Genomic DNA, 16,370 nt, shown 5'->3' with positions numbered 1-16,370 from the left:
ATTACGCACCTTCCTGACATCCACTATTTTAGACACCACATAACAGCATCATTAACAAGAACCGGCAGAGGTGAGGCTTTTGATGGTACTACTGGTTCAACATATCTTTTAAGTAGAGATTTATGGAACACATTATGAATGTGGAATGACTCGGGCAGCTCCACCCTAAACGATACTGGGTTAATCACCTCCATGATCTTATATGGTCCAATAAAACGAGGAGCAAATTTTTTAGAATCTACCTTGAGTGAGAGATTCTTGGAGGATAACCACACCTTATCCCCAACCAGAAAATTTGCGCCCCTTGAACGTTTCCTATTTTGGCTTTGAGTCTTTGAGAACTTTGAGCCTTTTCTAGGTTCATTTAAACCCGGGCCCAAACTGTGCACAGTTCAGAAGAGAGCCTATCCGCCTCAGGGTTAGAGGAGGAGACGGATGACCCAGAATGAAAACGGGGATGAAAACCATGGTTACAAAAGAAAGGGGAGACCCCAGCAGAAGAATTAACACGGTTATTTAAAGCAAATTCAGCCAACGGAAGGTATTTAACTCATAATTGCTGGTCATCAGCAACATACGACCTCAGGAATTGTTCCACAGACTGATTAAGGCGTTCAGTCTGCCTATTACTCTCAGGGTGGTAGGCGGAGGAAAAAGACAACGAAATCTGACATCTTTGACAAAAAGCCCTCCAAAATTTGGACACAAACTGCACACCCCTGTCAGATACAATATTTTCCGGGATACCATGTAATCGTACAATTTCTTTCACAAAAATAGATGCCAGGGTCTTGGAATTCGGGAGTTTAGACAGAGGAATGAAATGAACCATCTTGCTAAACCTATCGACCACTACCCAAACCACAGTCTTACCCTCCGCCGGCGGCAGGTCGGTGATAAAGTCCATCGAGATATGGTACCAGGGTCTACTGGGAATGGGTAGGGGTTGTAAGTTACCAGCAGGGCAAGTCCTAGGTGTCTTAGACCTAGCACAAACCTCACAGGCTGACACGTAGGACTTGACATCCCTAAATAGAGTGGGCCACCAATAGGATCTAGAAACCAGCTCTCTAGTGCCCTCAAAACCAGGATGTCCACAAAAGGCAGAATCATGACACTCACCCAACAGCTGGAGACTAAATTGTATGGGAACAAACAACTTATCTGTTGGGGTGGTTGCCGCTGCCAGATGTTGTTCAGCCTTAATGAGAGCCGAGATATCTTGGGTTAAGGCTGCTACGAAGATATTTGCTGGTAGGATGGATTCAGGCGGTGCCTCTGTAGGCTGAAAAGCATGGAAGCTCCGAGATAATGCATCAGCCTTCACGTTTTTACTTCCAGGCCTGAAAGTAATGGAGAATTCAAAACGAGTAAAAAACAGTGCCCATCTAGCCTGACGGGGATTCAACCTCTTAGCAGATTCGAGAAACATAAGGTTCTTATGGTCAGTGACAACAGTTACACAATGCCTTGCCCCCTCCAGAAAATGCCTCCACTCCTCAAATGCCCACTTAATGGCCAGCAACTCCCGATTCCCTATGTCGTAGTTTCTCTCGGTTGAAGAAAATTTTCTGGAAAAGAATGTACACGGTCTCAGGTTAGTTAGACTAGCAGGACCTTGTGAAAGGACTGCTCCTGCGCTGTCCTCAGACGCATCCACCTCCACAATAAAAGGTCTCTCCTGATCTGGCTGGATCAGAATGGGAGCGCTACTGAATACCTTTTTTAGTGTTTCAAATGAAGTAATGGCCTCAGTAGACCAGTTCTCCAAATCCGCCCCTTTCTTAGTAAGGTCGGTCAACGGTTTAGCAATTACTGAAAAATCCTAATAAATTTACGCTAGTAATTGGCAAAACCTAAGTACCGTTGTAATGCCTTTAAGGATGAAGGCCTTACCCATTCCTTAATAGCTAGTACCTTACCAGGATCCATCTTGAAGGCATAAGGGGTCAGGACATGCCCTAGAAACAGTATCTCCTGTACACCAAAGACACATTTCTCTTGTTTAGTGGACAACTGATTCTCCCTCAACACCTCTAATACTTGTCTAACATGAGACACATGAGATTTGAAATCAGGAGAAAATATCAAAATGTCGTCAAGATAGACAATGACAAATTTACCTAAAAACTCTCTAAGAATATCATTCATAAAGTTTTGGAACACAGCTGGGGCATTGCTGAGTCCAAAAGGCATAACCTGATTTTCAAAGTGCCCTGCCGGAGTATTGAACGCCGTCTTCCATTCGTCTCCCTTCTTGATTCGGATTAGATTATATGCCCCTTTCAGGTCAATCTTAGAAAACCAAGTTGCCCCCAGAACCTGGTTAAATAAATCCGGAATCAATGGGAGAGAGTATCTATTCTGGATAGTGATCTTATTCAATTTCCGGTAATCGATACAAGGCCTAAGACCACCATCCTTCTTCTTTTTTTTTTTTTTTTGTAAATTCTTTATTTTTCAAATTTTTCAAATCATTTCCAGACATGAAAAGCAATTTCATTGCAAACAGGTAACTTCTTAGAGGCATCCGTTAATTACATAAACCAGAAAATCACATCAGATGGATATTATTAAAGGTGTACATAATTATTTAAGTAAATAGAGTATTAAGCCTTGGGGGTATATTTTATTCAAACTGTACATAAGAGCTCATATATGTCTATACCTGAGAGCCCCAGTTGTCAAGCTATGATCTTACTCCATAAGATAAAGTCAGGACCTCTGAGAAAAACATAAAAGGGAGGGATGGGGGGAAAAGGAAAGAAGAGGAAAAAAGGTAGGGTGGGGGGAATAGCCAATTCATCTATATCTTGCTCAGCGATATCTGAATCATTTCCAAATGTAAAGGACTTGTTTTCATATTATTACATTTATTCGTCATTTAACCACTCACTCTCTTTTATGTGGAGTTCGGTCCATCAGATTTCACTACCTCCCACAGATTCCAAATCTTCATAAAGCTATCATGACTTCTGTTTATCCAGCTAGTCATTTCTTCGAAGTTATAGATTTGATCTACTTTTGCCTTCCATTCTTGAAGAGTGGGAGGGTATGTGTCTAACCAATGCAATGGTATAAGAGACTTAGCTATTGCTATCAAGTGAGTCAAAAGATTTTTCTTTGTTGGTGTGAAATGGCTAGCAGGTTTCGAGAGAACTACCATCTCTAGGGATATATTGAAATCTGGTACCGTTATCTTCTTGATTGCTTTATTTATTTCTTCCCACAACTTGGTGATACGGGGGCAGGCCCACCAGATATGTGAGAGAGAGCCTACACCTTCACCACATCTCCAGCACTCCTGGGAATCAGACAGACCTCTTTTGTATAGAAATTCTGGTGTTCTGTACCATCTAGAGAGGAGTTTGTAGTGGTTTTCTTGCAATCTTACACATTGTGAGAATCCATGTGACGTTGCTAGTATCTTTTTTGTCTCTTGATCTGAGAGCTCAATATTTAGCTCTTTTTCCCACGCCAGTAGATAAGGCGGTTTTTTGGTCTCACCCTGACCTCCCATTGCCAAGCAAATTTCGGGAATCTTTCTACGTTTTGTCTGAGTAGTTTTCAGTAAATCTTCCAAATCAGTGAGAGGTCTCTGGAATAGGAATCTCTTCACAGCTCTCCTGCACACAGAATTTATATGTGAATTGGCCAGGAAGAATGTTGGAGAATTTCTAAGTGTTACATTGAGCTGTTCTTTTAGATGATGATCTATATCTCCCATAAAATCTCCTACTCTAATTTTGGCTAGGGTAGACCAAAGGTCTGGGAATAACTTTATCGGGGTTTCTAATAGATCAGGAAGGAGGCTCGCTGGCATCAGGGGAGATGGAGAGGGGGCTAGAACATTCCTTACTGAGTTCCATGTCATGTATAATCCCTTAAACAGAGGGTCCATGTTTTCTACAGGGTCTCTCTTTATTTTGGGTAGCCAAAGATATTTTTGGAAGGAGGGCCCAGTGCTATATTCACATAGTTCTCCAACCTCTGTCTGTCTTAATGGATGCACTAACTCTAGCCATCTTTGTATTTGGATTGCTTTATAGTATGTACTTACATCAGGCATTCCCAGTCCCCCTCTTTCTCTTCTCCTTGTCAAGGTCTTATATGATAAGCGTGGCCTCCTCCCTGCCCACAAGAAACTAGATAAGAGACGCTTCATTTCGAGAAAGAAATGTGGCTCGATGTGTATAGGTACCATTTGCAAAGTGTATAGGATCTTGGGCATTATATATGCTTTAATGATGTTCTTCCTACCCATCCACGACAGAAATGGTATATTATGTTTTTGAAGTAGTTGTTTAATAGAGTCTCTTAAAGGTATATAGTTGTACTTAAAAAGGTCTCTCAGATTCTGTGGGATTTTTATTCCAAGATATTTAATGGGGTTTTTGGACCAGCAGAAAGGGGACATTTTCTCGAGACGTACTGCTTCTTCCTCTGGAAGTGTAATATTAAGGATTTCCGATTTAGCTGTGTTTACTTTAAAGTCTGAAATTTTGCTAAATTCCTCTAACATCCTTCTTCTTAACGAAGAAAAACCCTGCTCCCATAGGAGAGACAGAAGGTCTAATGTGCCCCTTACCAAGGCTTTCCTTAATATAATCCTCCATGGCCTTGCGTTCGGGCTGAGAGAGATTATAAATACACCCCTTAGGAAACCTGGCACCTTCTACTAACTCTATGGCGCAATCATAATGTCTATGGGGTGGTATAACCTCCGGGGTAGGTGATGAGAACACATCAGAATATTCCCTTATGACCGTGGGTAATATATCAGATTCTACTGAGCCCCCAGCTTGTACCACAGACAAGCACGAGTCACACTTAGGTCCCCATTTTACCAACTCCCCCCTGGACCAATCAATAGTGGGGTTGTGTAATCGGAGCCAAGGCAACCCTAGTACCACCTCGACCGGTAAGTTCTCCAGGACTAAGAGGAAACATTTGTCAGAGTGGCACACCCCCACGGTTAAAGAAATCTCTGAGGTACATGACCTCACCATACCACCTACCAGGGGAGTGGCGTCAATAGCCATGACATGGATAGGTGTAGGAAGAGAAAAAATTGGAATACCCAGTCTAATGGCGTACTCAGAGTCAATAAAGCTGGCCGCTGAACCAGAGTCAATAAAGGCCTTACCCGGCCATTTATTAACCCCCAGAGATATTGTTATAGGTACCAAAAGCTTACATTTCGTAATATCAGGGTGTACCTGGTCTTTAGGTTGCCTTGCCTTGGGAGACTTAACGGAGAAGGCCTTCTTTGGACACTGCGGCGCAGATTCCCTTGAGTCATGCCGACCTGCATGGGTTCTTCGGTAGAGACCTCAGCGTTGTTTCTGGGATAGACCTCAGGCTGGACCACCATCTGAGAAGAGAACTGTCGTTCCTGTCGTCTCTCTCTAACCCGTCGGTCAAGTCGGACTACAAGGGTCATCATCTCCTCTAGAGTCTCTGGAAGCTGATAACTCACTAGCAGATCATTTAAGTTATCAGACAGACCTGACCTTAACTGACTCTTAAGTGCTGGTTCATTTCATCCTGAGGGAACACACCACCTTCTGAATTGGGTGCAATACTCCTCCGCAGGTAGATCGCCCTGAACCAGAACTTTTAGAGCAGTCTCGGCTACCAGTGTCCTGTCTGGTTCATCATACAGGGTACCCAGGGCCTGAAAAAAACCCTCCACTTATTTTAAACAACTGGTGTCAGCCAGTCCTGGGGATGCCCAGTCCTGGGGATCACCCTGTAACCGGGAAATGACAATGCCCACGCGTTGACTCTCGGGGCCAGAGGATACGGGGCGCAAACGGAAAAAAAGTTTACAATTTTCTTTAAAGGAAAGAAACTTCTTCCGATCTCCAGAAAAGGGCTCAGGAAGCTTAAACTGGGGCTCTAAATGTGGACTGGAGGCCTGAGGGATGGAAGTACCTTGTCCTAGCTCAAAAGAACAGAGTTTCTCCCCTAGCTCCTGCACCATCTGCGTCAGGTTAGAGACATGGTCAGTCAGGGTCACCAGAGGATTCATGATACAGTGGTTAGGTTACGGCCTGTTAATCTGTGACGGTAACGTACACTACACACAGGGGGGAGGATAGTGACCACTGCGCTCCACCCTCACCCCTGGCCCTGCCTACTTGCCTCGCAAGTCCTAATGACAGGAGACAACTAGACGGCAGTCCCTAACTTAGGATACGTGCTGGGAAGACAGACAAGACAAATAACGGAACGTGAACGGACCGGGTCAATACCTAGAGAGCTACGCAGTACAGGAGGAGCAGGCAGAGAATCGTCAGGGAACACAGGATCAGGTAAGTATGCAGGAACAAAACAATCACCAGATACCTAAAATTAACAGGCAACCTGTGGCCAGCAGGCTGCCTGTATTTATAGTGGGGAGTGAGGGTCATGTGACGTGGCCAGCATCACATGACCAACAGACCGACCAGTCGAGCACCGAGTGATCAGCTCGGCGCTCAAGGTAGACCTAGGAGCAGGGAGCCTCCCAGCTAGCAAAGCTGCCCTGGGAACAAGGTCAAACACAGATCCTCGCTCCCGAAGCTAAGCAGCAGGTCTGCGGCTGATGGAAGACCGAGTGTGCCTTCGGCACCCTGTTACACACCCATTTCTTTCAATTAAAACAATGTATATTGAATCATATTGTGGATCATTTTTATCTTGTCCAAGTCTGCCATTCTCCTGAAGTGACCGGGTTCCCCCCCCCCCCCCCCCCCCCCCCCCCCAGAAACAGCATCACCCTTCACCATGGGTTGCATCTGGTGTTGGAGCTAAACCCTATTCAAGTAAATACTGCATTACCAGACACCGCCTATGGACAAGAGTGGCGCTATTTCTGAAAAACAAAGACCCCCTTGTGCTTTCAACTCGCTTTAGTGCAATGCTTACTTTGATGACTCCTCTCAAAATGCTGCTAAACCTTGCAAAGGACAAGTACCCTTAGATCTAGGGTCCAATATGCATATATTATGTTGCAGCCTATAACTTTCTGAAGCAATAGAACAAGCAGGAAACCATGGTGATGCAGGAACAATATACTGCGGGTTTCTTTGACAACAGGAGATAGATGATTCACCATCTAATAAGTTAAAAATAGCAGATGAAGCCTGTCTGTCCTTGCTTCTTTATTCAGGCAATTGTCAGTCACTTGTGCATAAGTGCGCTAAAACTCTCATACGGGAAAGAACGCTTTTTTTTCCCCTATATACTTTTTTTTATATTATTCATAAAGGACTTAATCACATGACAATGTTCAAGTTTTGGGAGTCGGTGAAGAAAAAAAGTTTCTTGCATAAGAATTTCTGATCTCTCAGTTGAAATCTAGGTAGTGCCCATGTTCAGCAAGGCTTTCTAGAAGGGGTTGCATTTTACATTGTCAGATTACACAATACATGTATTACACGAGAGGAACAGATGGCCCTTATGATGACAGCATTTGACCCGCTATTATTGACAGCTGCATTTGTAATACCCCGCAGTGCTGTTACCATTCCTACACCCTGCTACTGTCTCTAATGGGCTAACACCAATGCCATCTATGTATTTCTGTCCCGGTCCTCTACATTGTGCAATGATATAATTACTATGCAACTGTTATGTTCATGTAATATGCCTGGTTCACCAGCAGGTGGCAGTGCAAATGGCAGAGCTATATTTAGAGAGAATGGAACTTACCATTCAATTCTCCCCCCTCTGGGCAGAAGTGGGCCAGTCCTGCTTGCAACCAGAAGGAAGGGTGGCAGTTCTAGTTTATTCCAGTTTAGACTCCATGTTGGAGCCGAGAAGACCTGAAAGAAGTAGCAGTAAGAGGAAATTGTTCTTCGGCTAAAAATAAATTATTTGCTGAGTGTCAGGAGCCAAAAGACAAAGCCAAAGACACCCCATCCAAGCATACCAGAACATAGATAAAGCACAAAACCAAACTTAGGCAGAATTTAGTGCAGCATAAAGAAAGAAAACAAAGTTATTTAAGCAAGCCTGTCAGTACAGCAGAGAAGGAGAGAAAGTAGAGTTGAGTTTGCCTGCCAGTTTATGCTAAAGCCTGCTGGAACCCAGACAAAGCCTGAAATTGTTTGGATGAAAGTTTTTTTAAGTAAAGCTGCCGTTGAACTTCACAACAAGGACTGGACTCAAGTAATTTTTTCTTCATCCTTCAATTACCCCCCTTTTTAATGCTTAGCAGCCCAAGCCTGTGGTCCCGCAGTATCCAGGTAGGAGCACCGTGACACATAAAGAGACATATAGGCAGCACTACACCACTCGGCATTCCAACCAAACCTGGGACACGATAGGGGCCCTTGGGGAAGGCAGCATGTTGCCTTATTTGGCGTCACGAAACAGGATGTACTACTGTGCCTTGTTGTTGCTATAGGCCTACAGTAATCACTAAACCCCTGGAAAAAGAGACTTTATTGCATTCACTTACTGCTGGAGAGCGTTAATCTGCATCAGTTGCAGCACTGTGGAAAAACAGGGGATAATTGGCCATCTTGGATTTGTGCATCATGTGTTCAGAGGAAGACATCCACTCAGCAGAGGGGAGGGAACCAAATGGCCCGCCTTAAGAGAGGAACCATTGTTACAGCAGAAAGATCTAAAGTGCTCAGTACAAGCTCTCAGGAGGACAAAGAAACCAACTGTACCCCCTACAGGAAGTATAAGCGGTGGCCATCTTGGAAAAGGGAAAATACAGTTCTAGCTGCCCTGGATCCTGAGAAGCAATGTCCAGAGGTCTGAGTGAGTACTGCTGGGGAAGTAAACCTTGCTAGAGACTGTTAGGGTCTGTGATCTGCCTGGCAGAGACTCTTAAAGGAGCCATGCACCAATTCTGCTGCCGTTGCCCATAGCAACAAACACTTAAATTGAAGTCTAGCTTACATTGACCCCTCTAGTCTAGAACAGGGTATCTGACAGCGAGGATAACACTCACCGGGACTGCAGCGATCCACCAGCACCACAAGCAGCTGCAGCCACATGCATCATGCCTCTTACTATGCCATACTACATTGGGGCACCTTGGCTCCCACGTTATTCAGGAGAAGCCCACCAAAAACATCTGCAGTATGTCAGTGATCTACTCAAAGAGGAGGTTGACACATGGCAGAATGACCTTGCCCGATGGAATGCCCACAGGAGTAGTCCATTACAGGACTTGATAAAGAAAGAGGAAAAAAGGAAAAAGATAGAGAGGATGCTTAGCGGAGAAGGTGACTTATCAGATAGAAGAAAAAGCATAAAAAACATATAAAGAAATAGTGGAGGAAAAAGAGCGCAGACAATGGGATCTGCATGAAGCCTCCAAAACTTCCTCTCAGCCGTCTGCTGAAGACAGCACACCTGGTATGACACTACCAGATCCTCCAACCACTGAAAGTGACCTATCCACCAGTGTGGAGTCCACTGATACTGCTCCATGCACTCTGGAACCACCACCGAATGCGGAGCTCTTTGCTATGAAAGACCAAGGGTCTATCCTTTATTACTGTCTGGAGAACCTGTCACCTACCAGGAAAAGGCCAAGGCTTACAGAGGATCCTCCAAAATAAGGTGATCCTTTCTTTTTTTTATTGACAAAAAAGCTTACAAAATTATTTTCTAAACATCTGATCTTCAACATTATTAAATTTCTCATTTTTACCCCAGAACTTCCCCCCTATCCCTCCCCCTTCTTTGCGATGCGTATACTATCTCATCAGTCAACTAGGACGGAGCAGGGATAGCGGTGGGATGAAAGCGAAGGGACCTAAGACTTCCAAATCCCCCATATCTTTTTCCATTTCTCCTCAACTTTTCTCAGTTTTTATAACCTTTTTTCATAACTCTTAATCTTATTAATCAGTTAGCGTTAACCATATACACACACTAGGAGTATTTAGTGAAAACCAACCTCGCGTGATTAAAAGCCTCGCCAGAAAGAGTATTTTAATGAAGAGAGTCCTCTTATACTTGAATATGCACAGAGAAAAGTCCAGCTCACTCAATCATTTGAATCACCTGCGTGCACGGAACAGGCCAGTAAGCCCATGCAGCATTAATGAAAAAATAAAGTTCCAGCACTCACTATTTCTTGGTAGCTAAAATCCTCGTCTTTATTCAGGCAATAGAAAATAGTGTACAGGACATCCACCCACTAGTGCAGCAACATTGACGCATTTCGAACAGAGTTTTTATACTTATCACAATTAATTTGGGAGAAGTCACCCAGAATCCAACATTTCACCGTAAATGGAATCAATATTTTTAGTTTTTGGGTAATAAGTTTATCTATTGCCTCCCAATATTCTGTTAGTTGTATACAGGACCAACACATATGCAAAAAATCCGCCCCAGGTAAGTTACATCGTGGACAGACACACCTCTCAACCCACATTTACTAAGCCATACTGGTGTGACATATAATCTATATATAATATTAAATTAAACCAAAAATGATTGAAATTGTGTGACATTGCTCTTAAGTTAATCATTAACTTCCCCCAGTCACCTGGCTGGATATTTAAAACAGATCCCCAAACCATTTGTCTGGGGGAGCGTAAACTATTAAATAGTACATCAAGAAGCAATTTATAAAGTTGAGAGGTTTTAAACTTCTACCCCAAATCTGCCGAACGTAACTGTAAATATCTAAACCATGATAAATCAATTATGTGCACTCTTTGTGCCAACTGCAAAAAAGAAAGTATATCTCCATTACCCACCACTTGTGCAACATACAGAATATTGTATTTTTTGCCAATACTTATCTTCAGCTAGATCATCCAGCTCCTGTAAATAATAATTATACCACAGGGGCGTACAGTGAAGAGATCCCCTTATTCCCAACCAATTTCTAATAGTGCTCCACGTCTTAATAAATAACTTTCTAGACTCCTTATAATCCAGTTGAGCTCTGGATAACAACCCGGACTCTAAGGCCTCATGCACACGGCCGTGTTCCGCGGCCAAGAGCGGTCCGTGGTATGCAGAGGTGGATTCCTGTTCAGAGCAGGAGTGCACGGCGTCATTGGTTGCTATGACGCCGTGCGCTTCATGCCGCCACTGCATTACAGTAATACACTCGTATAGTGTATTACTGTAGTGCAGCGGCGACATGAAGCGCACGGCGTCATAGCAACCAATGACACCATGAGCTCCTGCTCTGAACAGGAATCCACCCCGGCATACCACGGACCGCTCTTGGCCGCGGAACACGGCCGTGTGCATTTGGCCTAATACTGTAAACATATGATACGTAGATCTACTCAACAGTTTCCTACAGAGTGGACTTTCCTCACAATGATTATAAAGCCATAGCTGTTAAACTATAAAAAAAAGCCCTTAAAATAGGGAAGGATCAACCCTCCCTGTTCCAACGTCTTATAAAGATATTCCAGTTTAAGCCTTACCTGCTTCCTTCCTCACACAAGATCATTAATAATTCTCTCAATTAATTTAAAGAATTTATCCTCAATCCACAATGGGGAATTTCTAAGAATATAGAGGATTTGGGATAATATCACCATCTTAACCAGGGATATTCTGTCAGCTCTAGATAGAGGAAGTCGAAGCCATACCGTCACTTTGGACCTCAACTTGCTTATCAACGGAATCAGGTTTAGATGCAAAAAAATCTTCAACTTTAGGGGATATAATCATACCTGAATATTCAAATGAATCAGAAATGCTAAGTAAACTCAAGGGCCCTTCAATAGAGTATTCAGGTCTATCCACAGGAATATGCGTTGTCTTTGACCAGTTAATGGCAAAGCCCGAAACTACACCAAAGACGTTCACTATTTGAATCAGTTCGGGAAGTGAGATATTAGTATGATTTATAAAACACAGCACATCATCTGCATATAGAGAAATGCGGTCATCTGTTCTTAGTACCCCAAACCCCTCAATCCCAGAATCCTGCCTAATTCTAGCAGCGAGTGGCTCAATATAAATATCAAATAATAATGGAGAGAGTTGACAGCCCTGACGGGTACCTCTGCTCAAAGAGAAGCTCTCTGTCAGGCTCCCATTGATATTCAATCTGGCAGTAGGGGACTTATACAATAGCCTAATCATATCTATAAATCTATTACCAAATCCCATCTTTCCCAAAACATTCCAAAGGAATCTCCACCCTGTCAAATGCCTTAGAGGCGTCTAGAGACAGAATGGAGCGAGAGACCCCCCCCCCCCCACCCGGATGACTGTATGTTGGCAAACAGACAATGCAAATTATAGTGAGTCCCCATATTTGGAATAAACGTATTTTGATCTGGGTGTATAATTGATGTGATAGCCTTAGATAGCCTTGTAGCCAGAATTCTTGACAGGAGCTTCATATCTGTATTCAATAGGGAAATAGGCCTATATGAACCAATATCTAGGGGGTCCTTGACCTTTTTCAATATTAGTGTTATTACAGCCTCTGTTATTGACTCTGGAAGGCTATCCTCCTCAAATGATCCTAAAATAACCCTCAGTAGACGAGGGAGAATAATCTCCCCATACTTACGATAGAATTCATATGGGAGCCCATCTGACCCGGAAGATGAATTCCCGGAGCATGCCTTCAATGCAGCCTCTAATTCCTCTAGAGAGAGATCCTGATTTAGAACCTCCCTCTGAGTATCGGTAAGAACTGAAAGGGAAACAGAGTCCAAATATGAAGGGTTGTGGAACCGCGCTGCTCTGGACTGTGTCTCCCGATAAACGTGGAGACACAACCTGACGTTCTGATATTTGTATTACATGCTTTTTGTCTACCAACTCTTGTGAGTATAATAAAACCTTTTAACAAAAGATTGCAAAGGGTGCTTCACTATTCTGCCTATCCCATTTGAACCCTTAGAAGAGGAGATCTGTGGAGGATTGGATCCTTTGGGTGCTGGGAAAAGGGGCTCACCCTATGCCATCCACGTTTATCGGGAGACACAGTCCAGAGCAGCGCGGTTCCACAACCCTTCATATTGTACCTATCAGTGTGCACGACCTACCACACTACTCCGGGACCAGCAGCAGCGCAAGTAATTGTCCGTGTTGGGACACAGGACTGACTTTTCTTCTTTTTGCAGAGTCCAAATATGAATTCATCTCTTTATCTGATATAGTTTTATCTGAGTTATATAATTCAGCAAAATGTTTCAAAAAGGTTTCCTTTATACCAGGGCTGGCCAACCAGCGGCTCTCCAGCTGTTGTAAAACTACAATTCCCTGTAGGCTGATAGTTGTAGGTTGTCTGGGCATGCTGGGAGTTGTAGTTTTGCAACAGCTGGAGGGCTGCAGGTTGGCCAGCCCTGCTTTATACCATCTTGTTCTTCAATAAATACACCCTCAGAGGACCGAATACTAACTATCTCTTTTTTTTTGTTCTTGATTAGAGATCACCCTCTCCTCGTTTCCCTGGTCTCCCTTTTTCTGAAAAATATTTTTGTCCCTCAAAAAAGGGACTCTGCAGGGCCTTTTCCAAGAGGAAATCGGCATACGCCTGATTTACAATCTGCATAGTTTCCCTATTTCCGGGTGTTTTATTCCTAGTAAACTCATTCATAGCAGCTAATGCTGCTTCTTTTAACTCCCCCTCTTTCTTACCGTATCCCCTTCTTAGATTTGAAATGTTACTACTAAAATTAAATAAAGGCCTTAACCCCTTAAGGACGCAGGGCGTACCGGTACGCCCTATTTCCCGAGTCTTTAAGGACTCAGGGCGTACCGGGAAGGCGTAACTTTAAATGAAGATTCCGGCGCCGCGGGGGTTAATGGGAACAGGATGCCGGCTGAAATCATTCAGCCGGCATCCTGTCACAACTCCAGGGGGGTCATGTGACACCCCCCCTATCGGCGATCGCCGCAAACCGCAGGTCAATTCAGACCTGCGGTTTGCTGCGCTTTCTGCAGTTTCTGATCCCCGCGGTTCCTGACCGCGGGGATCAGAAACTTTAGTGTCCCTCAAATATAGATTTTACACCCCCCTGCACCCCAGCATGATTTTTTGCCGGCGGGTGGTGCAGGGGGGGGAGTTGCAGGCGGTGCGGGAGGCGGGCGGTGCGGCAGGCGGGATCGCGACCCCCCGCCCGCCTCCTCTTGAAAATTTGTTGGCGTCTAGTGGTTATACCAGAGTGTCAGCACATTGCTGACATCCTGGTATAAACGGCTGACATCTGTGCAGATGTCAGCCGTTTAACCCTTTCCATACCGCGGTCCGTACGGACCGCTGTATGGAAAAAGTTAACAGTAAGAGGGAGCTCCCTCCCTCTCCCATCGGGGGGCTGCAGTGCCTTTGCAGCCCCCCGATGGAGAGGGAGAGAGCTCCCAGACAGCCCCTCGACAGCCCCGTCCTTACCCTTCCCCGTCTGCGAAGTTCTGACGACTACTGAGCAGACGGGGAAGGTTCCCATGGCAACAGGATGCCGTCTCAGGCATCCTGCTGTCCATGGTGCTGAACAGATCTGTGCTAAAGGCAGAGATCTGTTCAGACAAAGTGTAAGTAAAATACAGTACAAAACACTATATAGTGTACTGTACTGTATTATACAGACATCAGACCCACTGGATCTTCAAGAACCAAGTGGGTCTGGGTAAAATAAAAAGTGAAAAAAAAGTAAAAATCAAAAAACACATTTATCACTGATTAAAAATGAAAAAAATAAAATTCCCTACACATGTTTGGTATCGCCGCGTCCGTAACGACCTGATCTATAAAATGGTCATGTTACTTTCCCTGCACGGTGAACGCCATAAAAATAAAAAAATAAAAACTATTAGGAAATTGAAATTTTGCCCACCTTACTTCCCAAAAAAGGTAATAAAAGTGATCAAAAAAGTCGCATGTACGCCAAAATAGTACCAATCAAACCGTCATCTCATCCCGCAAAAATCATACCCTACCCAAGATAATCACCCAAAAACTGAAAAAACTATGGCTCTCAGACTATGGAAACACTAAAACATGATTTTTTTTGTTTCAAAAATGAAATCATTGTGTAAAACTTAAATAAATAAAAAAAAGTATACATATTAGGTATCTCCGCGTCCGTATCGACAGGCTCTATAAAAATATCACATGACCTAACCCCTCAGGTGACAACCGTAAAAAAATAAAAATAAAAACGGTGTAAAAAAAGACATTTTTTGTCATCTTATGTCTCAAAAAGTGTAATAGCAAGCGATCAAAAAGTCATATGCACCCCAAAATAGTGCCAATCAAACCGTTATCTCATCCCGCAAAAAATGAGACCCTACTTAAGATAATCGCCCAAAAACTGAAAAAACTATGGCTCTTAGTCTATGGAGACACTAAAACATTTTTTTTGTTTTAAAAATGAAATCATTGTGTAAAACTTACATAAATAAAAGAAATTGTATACATATTAGGTATCGCCGCGTCCGTGACAACCTGCTCTATAAAATTACCACATGATCTAACCGGTCAGATGAATGTTGTAAATAATAAATAAAAAAACGTGCCAAAAAATCTATTTCTTGTTACCTTGCCGCACAAAAAAGTGTAATATAGAGCAACCAAAAATCATATGTACCCTAAACTAGTACCAACAAAACTGCCACCCTATCCCGTAGTTTCTAAAATGGGGTCACTTTTTTGGAGTTTCTACTCTGGGGGTGCATCAGGGGGGCTTCAAATGGGACATGGTGTCAAAAAAACCAGTCCAGCAAAATCTGCCTTCCAACAACCGTATGGCATTCCTTTCCTTCTGCACCCTGCCGCGTGCCCGTACAGCGGTTCACGACCACATATGGGGTGTTTCTGTAAACTACAGAATCAGGGCCATAAATAATGAGTTTTGTTTGGCTATTAACCCTTGCTTTGTAATTGGAAAAAAAATATTAAAATGAAAAATCGGTCAAAAAAGTGAAATTTTTAAATTGTATCTCTATTTTCCATTAAATCTTGTGCAACACCTAAAGGGTTAACAAAGTTTGTAAAATCAGTTTTGAATACCTTGAGGGGTGTAGTTTCTTAGATGGGGTCACTTTTATGGAGTTTCTACTCTAGGGGTGCATCAGGGGGGCTTCAAATGGGACATGGTGTCAAAAAACCAGTCCAGCAAAATCTGGCTTCCAAAAACCATACAGCGCACCTTTCACACTACGCCCTGCTGTGTGGCCGTACAGCAGTTTACGGCCACATATGGGGTGTTTCTGTAAACTACAGAATCAGGGCAATAAATAATGAGTTTTGTTTGGCTGTTAACCTTTGCTTTGTAACTGGAAAAAAATTATTAAAATGGAAAATCTGCCAAAAAAGTGAAATTTTGAAATTGTATCTCTATTTTCCATTAAATCTTGTGCAACACCTAAAGGGTTAACAAAGTTTGTAAAATCAGTTTTGAATAACTTGAGGGGTGTAGTTTCTT

At 43.3% G+C, this 16,370-nt stretch overlaps 1 protein-coding gene across 1 annotated transcript in view; it reads right to left on the bottom strand.

Annotated features, from left to right (window-relative positions):
* HUNK (hormonally up-regulated Neu-associated kinase) overlaps positions 1-10,194 on the bottom strand; it is a 218,842-nt gene extending 208,648 nt beyond the window's left edge. The window contains exons 1-2 of the mRNA XM_040423190.1: positions 10,085-10,194; positions 7,699-7,811 (exon numbers count right to left, since the gene is read on the bottom strand). The gene's annotated coding sequence lies outside the window, so the exon portion shown is untranslated. The remainder of the gene's footprint in view (positions 1-7,698; positions 7,812-10,084) is intronic.
* Positions 10,195-16,370: the final 6,176 nt, after the last annotated feature.

This window comes from Bufo bufo, chromosome 3 (genome assembly GCF_905171765.1).
Source record: "Bufo bufo chromosome 3, aBufBuf1.1, whole genome shotgun sequence".
Classification (NCBI taxonomy): Eukaryota; Metazoa; Chordata; class Amphibia; order Anura; family Bufonidae; genus Bufo; species Bufo bufo.
The sequence above is the reverse complement of the archived record's forward strand: the minus strand, read 5'-3'. Positions and strand labels throughout refer to the sequence as shown.